Here is a 10,686-nt window from a genome sequence, read left to right as displayed (position 1 = left end):
ACTGTCCAATTCTTCCCAGACCCCGGCCCTATCCCAATAGCCCTACAAGTTTCACCCTTTAAACACTTATCCAGTATGTTCTAGAAAGGTTATGAAAGAAGCTGCTTCACCTGACCTTCCAGGCAGTCAATTCCAGATAATAACAAAAACAAAATCTCATCTCGCTTCGAATTCCTTCGCCAATTATTTTAAATGCACCCAATTCGTCCAATGCCTGACGTGCAGAACAGCGATCTGGCAGGACGGAAAACACCAGTGAGAGACAAAGCATGAACATTTACTGCTGATCAGTGATCCTGCAAGGCCTGACAGAGTTAATCTCATCAAGATTACTGCAAATCTTCTTGGATCCTCTTAGAAGTTATGTCTTAGCAAAAAAAAATCCTTTCTGCTTAAACATTAATATGAAACTATTACCTGCATGGCAGTATTGAAACGGCAGCATGAGAAATAAGTGTAACAACCGCTGAGCTACAGCAGGGAATTTTTTCAAAAATCTCACAGTATTCTAGTTTGAATGCTTGGCATTTAATCAAGCCTCAACAGATTTATGTCGCTGTTGTATTTATTCTCCATAAATTAGACACAAAAATTAAATGGATTAACTTTCTGAGTACTGAAAATGGTTCCCAGATTTTTTTGAACCTGATGCCATCTGCTTTGTGAAGTTATACATTCTCACTCCATCGCTGTCCTCCTTCATCCTATCTAAATAGCACCTTACAGTATGATAAAATATCTCAACCTCCCATAAAGAACAAGCTTCGACTTTTAAGGGACTCAAAGAGGCCATTTGGCCCCTCAAGTCTCTGCCAGGTCTTTGAAAGAGCTGCTCAATTAGTCCCATTCTCCTGCTCTTTCCCCATAGCCTTGAAACTGTTCCTTTCTTGAATATTAATCCAATTCCCGGTCAGAACTTCCTATAGAATCTGCTCCCACTATTCTACCAAACACTGAACTCCAGCTGGCAACAAAAATGAATCTCATCTCTCCCTACTGCCTTTTCTGCCAATTACTGTGAATCAGTGTCCTCCAGTAACCGACCATCTTGTCAGTGGAAACAGTTTGCATCTTGTTTCCTATTCAGTTCAGGAGGAGAAATTGTTACACTTTGCAAATCTTCCCACTAACTCCAACCGTGCAACTTTAAATTGAATGCAGAAAAAGCAATAACTATATTTGCTGTTAAAGGGGCATTGCCCACTCTCATCCCTCTGCATTTGATTCGACCTGGAGTAATACTCCACAGCTGTCTCATCACCATGGTGATGCTTTGGTTAATAAAAAATAAACTGCCTCTGATTTTCTGTGGTTCAATGTTCTGAATCTCCGGGGAGTTGCTGATTAGCGGAGACACTGAAAATGCTCTTAATTTTTACAGGCAGGCAGCAGTTCAGTCCGTGGAATGCAAATGAAATTACTTTCCTCGACTCCCCACGACCCCTCACAATGCAAATTGAATGCTCATGGCTGACAAATTCAATCAGAATCATCTAAAAGAGATTAATTCAGGAAAAAAAAATCAACAAAATTTCACACTTGCCTTTGCTCAGGACAGCAACAAAATCAAAAAGCGCTTTTTGACAATGAAACCTAACTCATGCTATAGGTTAACTTTTTTGATTTGGTTTATGGGGCAGGACATATGTCTTTGTATTTAAATGTCAGACTGTCACTAGACTGTAGCCAGTAATATTCGCTGCAGATCCAAACTCTCCAAACAAGATTTCAGATTAGGCTATGGAGACAGTAGGAACTGCAGATGATGGAGAATCTGGAATAACAAGGTGCAGAGCTGGATGAACGCAGCAGGCCGAGCAGCATCAGCACCCTATCGCAGGAAAATTTTCTGAAGAAGGATCTAGGCCTGAAATGTCAGCTTTCCTGCTCCTCTGACACTGCTTGGCCTGCTGTGTTCATCCAGCTCTACTCCTTGTTATCCCAGGTTAGGTTATTCCAGGATTGGCTGAAGTGATATTGCAATGACTCAAGTGGAAGGTTTACTGTCCAGTGTCAAACAGAATTGCATATACGTAGGTGGACAGGGAGGAGAGTGCCGAGTTTCTAGCCACGATGCTCCTGCTGTCACGAGGCAGATCTAGCTGATAAGCTTCTCCTAACCATCATCTGTGGATTTTGTTTTATGGATTGACAGATTGAAATTCTTCCCTGGTTATTGTCTCAGCCTAATTCCTTCTCCAGTGGGGTGTTCTCCACCCACACGCTCAACTCTTTGGAAACCAGTCATCTTCTCTACCCCATCTACTCTGCCATTGTCACTTTGCTTCTAAGAGTGGAAATGCACAAAATCCATTCTCCTTCCAATTTCCTTTCCTGCTTTCAAAAACCTCCTTGCAACCCATCTGTCTCTGCTCTTCCTCTCTAATCTCTGACTTGCCCTCTTCCCTTTCCCAGCCATGCTACATGCACAGGTCAATATCCTGTCAGCTCCTCTGAAAGATGTGGGATGTGTCACAGAGATCGATGATGCCACCATTCCTTGGGGTCCTCAGGGAAATCTCTGATTCCCCATATGACCAGACCACCCTGGTGTCAGTTTGCCTGCGGGTGAAGTCAATTTCTTTGTGAAGATCACATGCTGGGAAGCTGTTCCAAAGGGGTCAAGTGCAAGGGCAAACCAACAACATCCAGCTGACTGACTTTGTGATAAAAATGGTGATGAAGAAATGAGACTGACTTTCCTGTGTATGATACCAAGGAATACAGCCTGTTTACTTTGGCTGTCGATCTTACTAGAAATGGAAGATAATGAAGTCCTTGGGCTGAATCTTTATTTTATTTTTATCTTTATTTTATCTGCATTTATTCGGCTAAGTGCCAGTTGCATCAGGTTTTATTTTGTGGAAAGGGAGGAGGTTTTCATTGTGTGGCCTAGCACCATGTCTCACCATATCTTTCCAAACACGATTATTAACTACCCAGCCCATTTCCACATCATCCCTCGCATCCGACTGTGACCCAACTTACCAGGTGCTGTGGTCACTCGGTGGATATCTGTCGAAAGACCACTATGCACCTGGACAAGTGTTAGTAAATCAATGTTACCCTCACTAGCAGTTTGATGGCATAACAGCCACAAAGCCGCACTGTTTATGGCACATAGCCAGTATGGCTGTCCCTCACTCTCACACACAACCCTCCTCTCTCACCAAAGTCGCTGTTAAACTGCCAGGTCACACAGTTTACCTCCACTTAGCTACATCCCTTCTAAACACCGTCTTTCCATCACTGATATTCTGCTCCTGTGCTCACTGGAGCCCTGCAGCTTGTTGTTGTCCAATAAGGGGGAGAGGCGATCAGACAATTCCAAAGTAGAGCTTTTACTTAGAGCCAGCAAAAGGGAACAGAAAGGAAGCCATATAAGCTGCCATTACCCCCCCCCCCATAATGTCAACCAAATGCATCTCAACCTGGAGGATCCACAATGATCTACTGCAGCCCACTCCCACCAAATAGAACCGGGGAGGGCGGTGTCTGTCAGCTCCTGCCTGGGCTTGGAGCAGCTAATGCCGCTGAGCTGGGTCGTACACAAGGAGGTCTCCCTCCACCTCAGTGTCCTCACCCTTCTCCTTCAACTGCCCCAGGCCCTCAGCATCCAGCACAATATCTCATTGCCTGCTCCAATTGGGCGCCAGGGCAGTGCAGCACACTCTGTCTGGACTGGACTGGAGATTCCACCCTCCGCTCCCGCCCCCCCTCCAATTCCACTCCGCACAGGCTGCTCCAGGCTGCAGAATTACATGGTCAGGAGCCCCAGCATCTGCTCCACCACGGCCCCGGTTATAGCACAGGTAAAACTCGGTGAAGGTGCTGCTACAACTGAGAGACCAACACATGGCATCACAAGGGGAGTATCGACTGCACTCAGACCCGCTTCCCATCCCTGGGCCACACGAACCATTCCACCTTCCCCTGCATTCACTAGAGACCAGTGTCATCCTTACATGACAGATAATGCACCAATGTTCCTATTGTCCCACAGCATCCTTGGATGATTCAAATGTTACTGGTTGTTTTTGTTCACGATTTGTCACTTTTTAAGTCATTGTTGCCAATTTGATCAGCATTTGAAGCCGAAGGAAATTCACTTTGCATAGCTTGCAAATTTGATGACTGGAAATTAAATGTAGTTGCAATTTGCAAACTCCAATTTCATGTATTTGCCCCTTAAATGCCTTAACATCCAACAGACATGGACCTCATGCTTTCACCTATCAAAGTAACCCTGCCCCTTTCAGTCTACCACAACTTGTTTATCATTCATTGATTTTTTTAAAGCACCCTGGTCTTTGAGAATGTTCGTCCTCAGACTGTGTCATTTGCTGGGCCAAAATTTGTCGCCCAGCGTTAAGGGCCCGCTACAATGTACGAATCTGGGGTTACACATAGACAAGACTAAGTAAGAACTGCGGACATTGTAAATCAGGAGCAAAAGCAAAATTGCTGGAAAAGCTCAGCAGGTCTGGCAGCATCTGTGAAGACAAGAAACAGAGTTAACATTTCGGGTCCGGTGACTCTTCCTCAGAAATGGTGGTGTCTGGGAAAACGCTAGTTTATATGCAGAAAAAAGGATCCCTAAGCTGCTAAAGACTAAGATGGCTACATCTTACAGCGTGCATTGAAAAAGTCATCTTAATCTATTAGCAGCTTAAGGGCACATTTTTCTGCATATAAACTGATGCTTTCCGAGCCACCATCAGTTCTGAGGAAGGGCCAGCGGACCCGAAATGTTAACTCTGCTTTTCAAGACCGAGTAAGGATGGTAGATAACCTTCCTCAAAAGAGCATAAGCAATGCAAATGAGTTCTTACAAAAATTCAGAATTTTGTTGAACTTGAATTTCATCGTCTGCCATGCTGGGATTCAAACCCCAATTCCCCAGATGGTTTCCCCAGACTGACCCTGAGGAAGTGTCACTGGACGCGAAACGTTAGCTCTGATTTCTCTCCACAGATGCTGCCAGAACTGCTGAGCTTTTCCAGCAATTTCTGTTGTATCTGATTTACCGCATCCTCATCTCTTTCAGTTTTACTCCCGCAGAACATTAGCCCGGGGTTCAGGATTACTAGTCACTGACATTGCCGCATGCCACATACCAATGACTAAGGTTAGGGATAGAGTAGAGGCACAATTTTAAGAATTGCAGATGGCACAGTCATTGAGGATCTTCAAGACAGTGATCTATTTCAAACACTCAGGGAATCAAGGGGGAGGCAATGGCCTAGTGATATTGTGACTGGACTGTTAATCCAGAGACCCAGATGACATTCTGGGGAGCTGCGTTTGAATCCCACCATGGCAGATGGTGGAATTTTAATTCAATAAAATATCTGCAACTAAGGATCTAATGATGACCATGAATCCATTGTTGATTGTTGGAAAACCCCACCTGGTTCACTAAATCCCTTCAGGAAAGGAAACTGCCATCCTTACCTGGTCTGTCCTACATGTGACTCCAGACCCACAGCAATGTGGTTGACTCTGAACTGCCCTCTGGGCAATTAGGGATGGACAATAAATGCTGCCTTGCCAGCGATGTCCTTCATCCATTAATGAATAAAGGGAAAAAAATGGGATTTGGCGAACTCCAGGAAGTCGAGTTGGTAGAGAAGATTGGTTTTTATATGATTCAACAGTGTAAAAGACCAGCATCTTATGCTTTTGGCCACAAGCCCGAGCAGAGTGGCTGGCTACATCCACCAAGCTGCTGCCAACCAATTGTGTAGGATATGATACCTGCTCCTGACAATGGTCACATGGAAACATCTCTTAGGCTCAGGAAGAATCAAAAAGCAGCACCATTGGCTCCGGGCACCACCTATAGCATCCAGGGAGCAAAGTGTAGCATTGCCACATTGCCAGGCTGTGGCCTGTAAGTTCCATCTCCTTACAAGCAAGCTGCAATACTTAGCAACAGATATTGAGCAGGACATTGACACCGAGAACCAGACTCCAGTGAACCACTTCACCCAGCCTCACCTCCACTTTAACACTGAAGCGCTGGCTGTCCCGTGGTTCTGGACTAGTGCTTATTCTAACCTTTTATTTACATTTTATGAACATTGGGTTGACCTGTCCTGGAGCTGCTAACACACTAAGAAGGCTTTTTTTTAAGGGTCCCCCCCCCCCCACCTTCAAGAATGTTGTCCTCATATTGTGTCACCCTGTTTAATTGTTTCATTCCCCGTTTTGCATTTCATTCCCATGGAATTCTGATACCTGTTTCTAGTGGGTGCCCTGGAGTCTTTTATATCTGTGCTGAATCACCCTGACAATTTGTCTGAGAGAAACTGGGTCTAAATAGCAACTTGCTTTCGTAATATAAAGAGAATAGGGGGGACAGTCAGCTGGTGTGCTAATGTCAGTGGAGGAAGGAACTTATATTTTGGGCCAAAACCAGAAAGTGCTGGAGAAGTTCGGCAGGTCTGGCGGCATTGGCAGAGAGAGAAAACAGAGTTAAATGTTTGAGTCCAGTGATCCTTCTTCAGAACTTGGTTCTGAAACATTAACTCTGTTTCTCTCTCTCCACAGATAATGCCAAGCCTGCTGAGTTTCTCCAACAATTTATGCTTGTTGTTCCTTGATTCCCTTAATATCCAAGGCTCCGAAACCACAATCACTACCTTCGTATCAACGATGGTCATTCCACTGGGAATCAGCTCTGTGTGCGTGGCTGTAATGAGATCTGGAGTTGAGTGGCCCCTGGTGGAAACATTAGGCAGCACAGGTCCTGCTTAGCAACAGCCAGTTAGTACAGCTAGATTTTGATTGTGTAGTTCTCATGATGACACTCCATTCCCCCGCTGGGCAGTGTAGAGGGGAGGGGTCAATTGGCTATCTGCTGGGAGCTGACTTCGGTTTAGTTGTGATGCCCTCCATGGACGAATAGCCCACTGACACGGCATGTCCTGAAGAATGGCTGTTTGACCTTGACTCAGCCTGTAGAGAGTCACGGCGTGGTGGAGTGGGATTTGGGGGTGGGGGAGAGGGAAGGGAGGACAATAATCCAAAGGAATGATCCGGTTCCCACATGTTGCTGGTCCCTGTGAGAATCTGGGCACATAGTTACACTGATGGCTTGTATAACTGGCAGGTTCTATCTCAGCTGAGGCATTCTGCCCTTCTAGCTATAGATATGTTTTCACTGGAAAGACAGAGGCTGAGGGCCGACCTCACAGAGGTCTACAAAATTATGAGAGGCACAAATAGGGTGGGCAATCAGAGGCTTTTCCCCAGAGGAGGGAAAGATCAATGACAAGAGGGCACAGGCTCAAGGTGAGAGGTGGAAGGTTTAGGGGAGAAATGTGGGGAAACTTTTTCACACAGAGGGTGGTGAGTGCCTGCAATGCATTGCTAGTGAAGCTGGTGGAAACAGGGGCATTAGTAATGTTTAAGGTGTATCTTGATAGACATATGAACAGGAGGGACAGAAGCCATGTATGGGCAATAAGTAATGGGTCTAAATAAAAATGAGGAATTCGCGCAGGCTTAGTGGGCCAAAGGGCCTGTTCCTGTGCTGTCTTGTATTGTATTGTGCTGCATTGTTTATCAAAATTAAGCAGACGACAAAGCCTCGTGTAAGTTAGCAGTAGATTTCAATGGTAACAGATTTAACCAAATGTTTGGGGAACAACAGTCCTCCTCAGGTGCCCTAGCTCCACCTGGAGGGTGGTCTGTACAAAGTAAATAGAATCCATTGGAAACCTACTCCAGAACACTGTTCATTCCTGTTCTCTGTGAAGAGGCATACTTTCCAAACAGTTATTTTCTACTGAAACATTTCACCCACTCAATTTCTTGTATGCTGATACAAAAAAAAGAATTAGGACATTCTTTTGCTGTTGTGGCAAGTATTTATCCCTCGAACAATATCACAAAACCTGTACTCTCCTCTCCACCTATCTTCTCCTCTATCCGCCTACCCCTCCCTCCCTATTTATTTCAGAATCCTTCCCCCATCCCCCTCTCTGATGAAGGGTCTAGGCCCGAAACGTCAGCTTTTGTGCTCCTGAGATGCTGCTTGGCCTGCTGTGTTCATCCAGCTCCACACTTTGTTATCTTGGATTCTCCAGCATCTACAGTTCCCATGATCTCTGATCACAAAACCTGTGTCCAGTCAATAATAAAACATTATCCTTTACCTAATTGCCGTGTGCAGATTGGCTATCCTGCTCCTACATCACAATACTAACATATTTCATTAATTAGTAACAACACTCCAAAGGTATTTAATTTGCTGTAAAATGAGTTGGGACATCAAAAATTTTGAAAGGCACTATATAAATCAAAATCTTCTTTGCTGCTATAACAAGGTGTAGAGCTGTATAAACACAGCAGGCCAAGCAGCATCAGAGGAGAAGGAAAGCTGACGTTTCGGGCTTAGACCCTTCTGAAGCTCCTACTATCTCTGAATGGACTTCTTTGCTGCTTTTAGGTTCCCCAGAATATTATGTTCCGTAGCCCATGTGCTGCAGTTGGATGAGCTTTATCTCTCAATTTGACCAGACTGATTTCCTGATATTGCACCTTCTCTCTCACTGAGGGAAAGAGAAAATAACATTGGCTACATTGTGAGATAGTAGGAACTGCTGATGTTGGGGTCTGAGATAACAAGGTATAGAGCTGGAGGAACATAGCAGGCCAAGCAGCAAAGAAGCAGGAAAGCTGACATTTTGGGTCTGGACACTTCTTCAGAAATGGGGGAGGGGAAGGGAACTCAAATAAATAGAGAGAGGGGAGGAGATGATGGAAGGTGGATAGAAGAGCAGATAGGTAAAGCGAAGACAGACAGGTCAAGGAGTTGGGGATGAAGCCAGTAAAGGTGAGTGTAGGTAGGGAGTTGGGATGGGTGTTGGTCAGTGGGCAGGGAGGGGCAGGTAGGTGGGAGTGAAGATGGACAGGTCAAGGAGGCGGGGATGAGGCTAGACAGTAGGAAGTGGGGGTGGGGGTTGGTCAGTGAGGTGAGAGGAGCGGCGAGGTGGGAGAAAAGATGGACAGGGCAGGGGGCCGGGGGATGAGGGGACTGATCTTGGGATACGGTCTGGGGAGGGGAGATTTTGAAGCTTGTGAAGTCCACATTGAGACCATTGGGCTGCATTGTCTTGGCCAATGACGCCCTCTAACAGAGGGAGAAATATTTGTGTCACATTTTGGATGTTAAATGGTGGCATGGGAATTTGTTATACCTTTTTATTAGTTTTTTGGGTTCAAACACTGTCTTTTGGGGAACATTAAACATTCAGTATTTGGTGCTGGACAAGGGTGGGGGGTATCAAAGTGTCACAAAGGTGTAGCATAAACATTTTACTGGAGTCATTGAGATTAACCTGGCAGAATTACTGAAGTGTTGGATTACCATTTGCAGTTTTGTTTGATGTTGTTGATTTTGAATGGATTTCTTATTCTGTAACTATCTTTGTGATCCCCCAGAATTGTGATTGTACATTGATCCAGCATTAGTGACTCCCCCTCTCCAACATAACATAGGTCATGCAGTGGTTCAAGAAGGCAGCTCATCACTACCTTCTCAAGGGCAACTAGGGATGAGTAATCAATACTGGTTCAGATGCCCATGTCCCAGTTGAGGAAAAAGGTAGATGTACATGTGGTTCTGCTGCAACATCTGTTTCGTTAATGCAGATTGACTGTAACACGATTGATGAATAGTGGATGCTGTTTGAATAATATAAACTTTCTGCTGTACAAGTGTAGCGATTTTTATAGCGATTTCCCTATAACATTATTTGACTGTGCGAGGTCACACAAGAATACAACTGTCATGTTCTCGGAGAACTGCCTGTATCTATAGGGAAAGCAGTCAGGAATGAGACTGGATGTAAGCTTTCATTTTCTCTGTTTCCCTGACCTCTGCCCACAAAGACTGTCACGGGGCACAGATCCATCTCCACCACTTGAAACTCGAGAAATCAGAGTTTGTGTTTAACAATTGGTGCTGTTAATGGGACAGAGACACTCATTTTGTATTGGTGGGTACACCAGAAGAGTGTCCATTTGCCATGCCCTTGTGAAGACAACAGGAATCACCCACAAGCTCCAAAGTACACCAAGGCTGCCTTAGGAGTTGAGAGCATGTGGCACGGTGGCTCAGTGGTCAGCACTGCTCCTCACATTGTCAGGGACACAGGTTTGATTCCACCTTCTAGTGGCTGTCCATGTGGAGTTTTCACATTCTCCTTGTGTCTGCACAGGCTTTTTCTGGATGCTCTAATTCTCTCCCACAGTCCCATGACGCGCAGACTCGGTGGATTGGCCATGCTAAATTGCCTATTGTGTTCAGGGATGTGCAGGCTTAGGTGGTTAGAAATGCAGGGTTACAGGGATGAGGGGAATACCTCTGGGTAGAATGCTCTTAGGAGGGTCGGTGTGGATTCAATGAGCCAAATGACCTGCTTTCACACTGTAGGGATTCTATGATTCTGATTCTACAAGGGGACACTCATTTATAACTGAGATATGATAGAATTTCTTCCCTCAGAAAACAGTGATTGTCTGGAATTCCCTAACCCAGAGTTGTGAGGGCTAAATCTCTGAAAATACTTAAAGAGAACGTAGATACATTTGTGAACTATCAGGGAGCTGATGGCTATGAGGAGCTGGCGTGGAACAGGAGTTGAGAGTTGGAACAGATGAGCCATGTTCTTACAG

The sequence above is a fragment of the Stegostoma tigrinum genome, chromosome 33, assembly GCF_030684315.1.
Source record: "Stegostoma tigrinum isolate sSteTig4 chromosome 33, sSteTig4.hap1, whole genome shotgun sequence".
NCBI classification, from domain to species: Eukaryota; Metazoa; Chordata; class Chondrichthyes; order Orectolobiformes; family Stegostomatidae; genus Stegostoma; species Stegostoma tigrinum.
Note: the sequence above shows the minus strand (reverse complement) of the source record.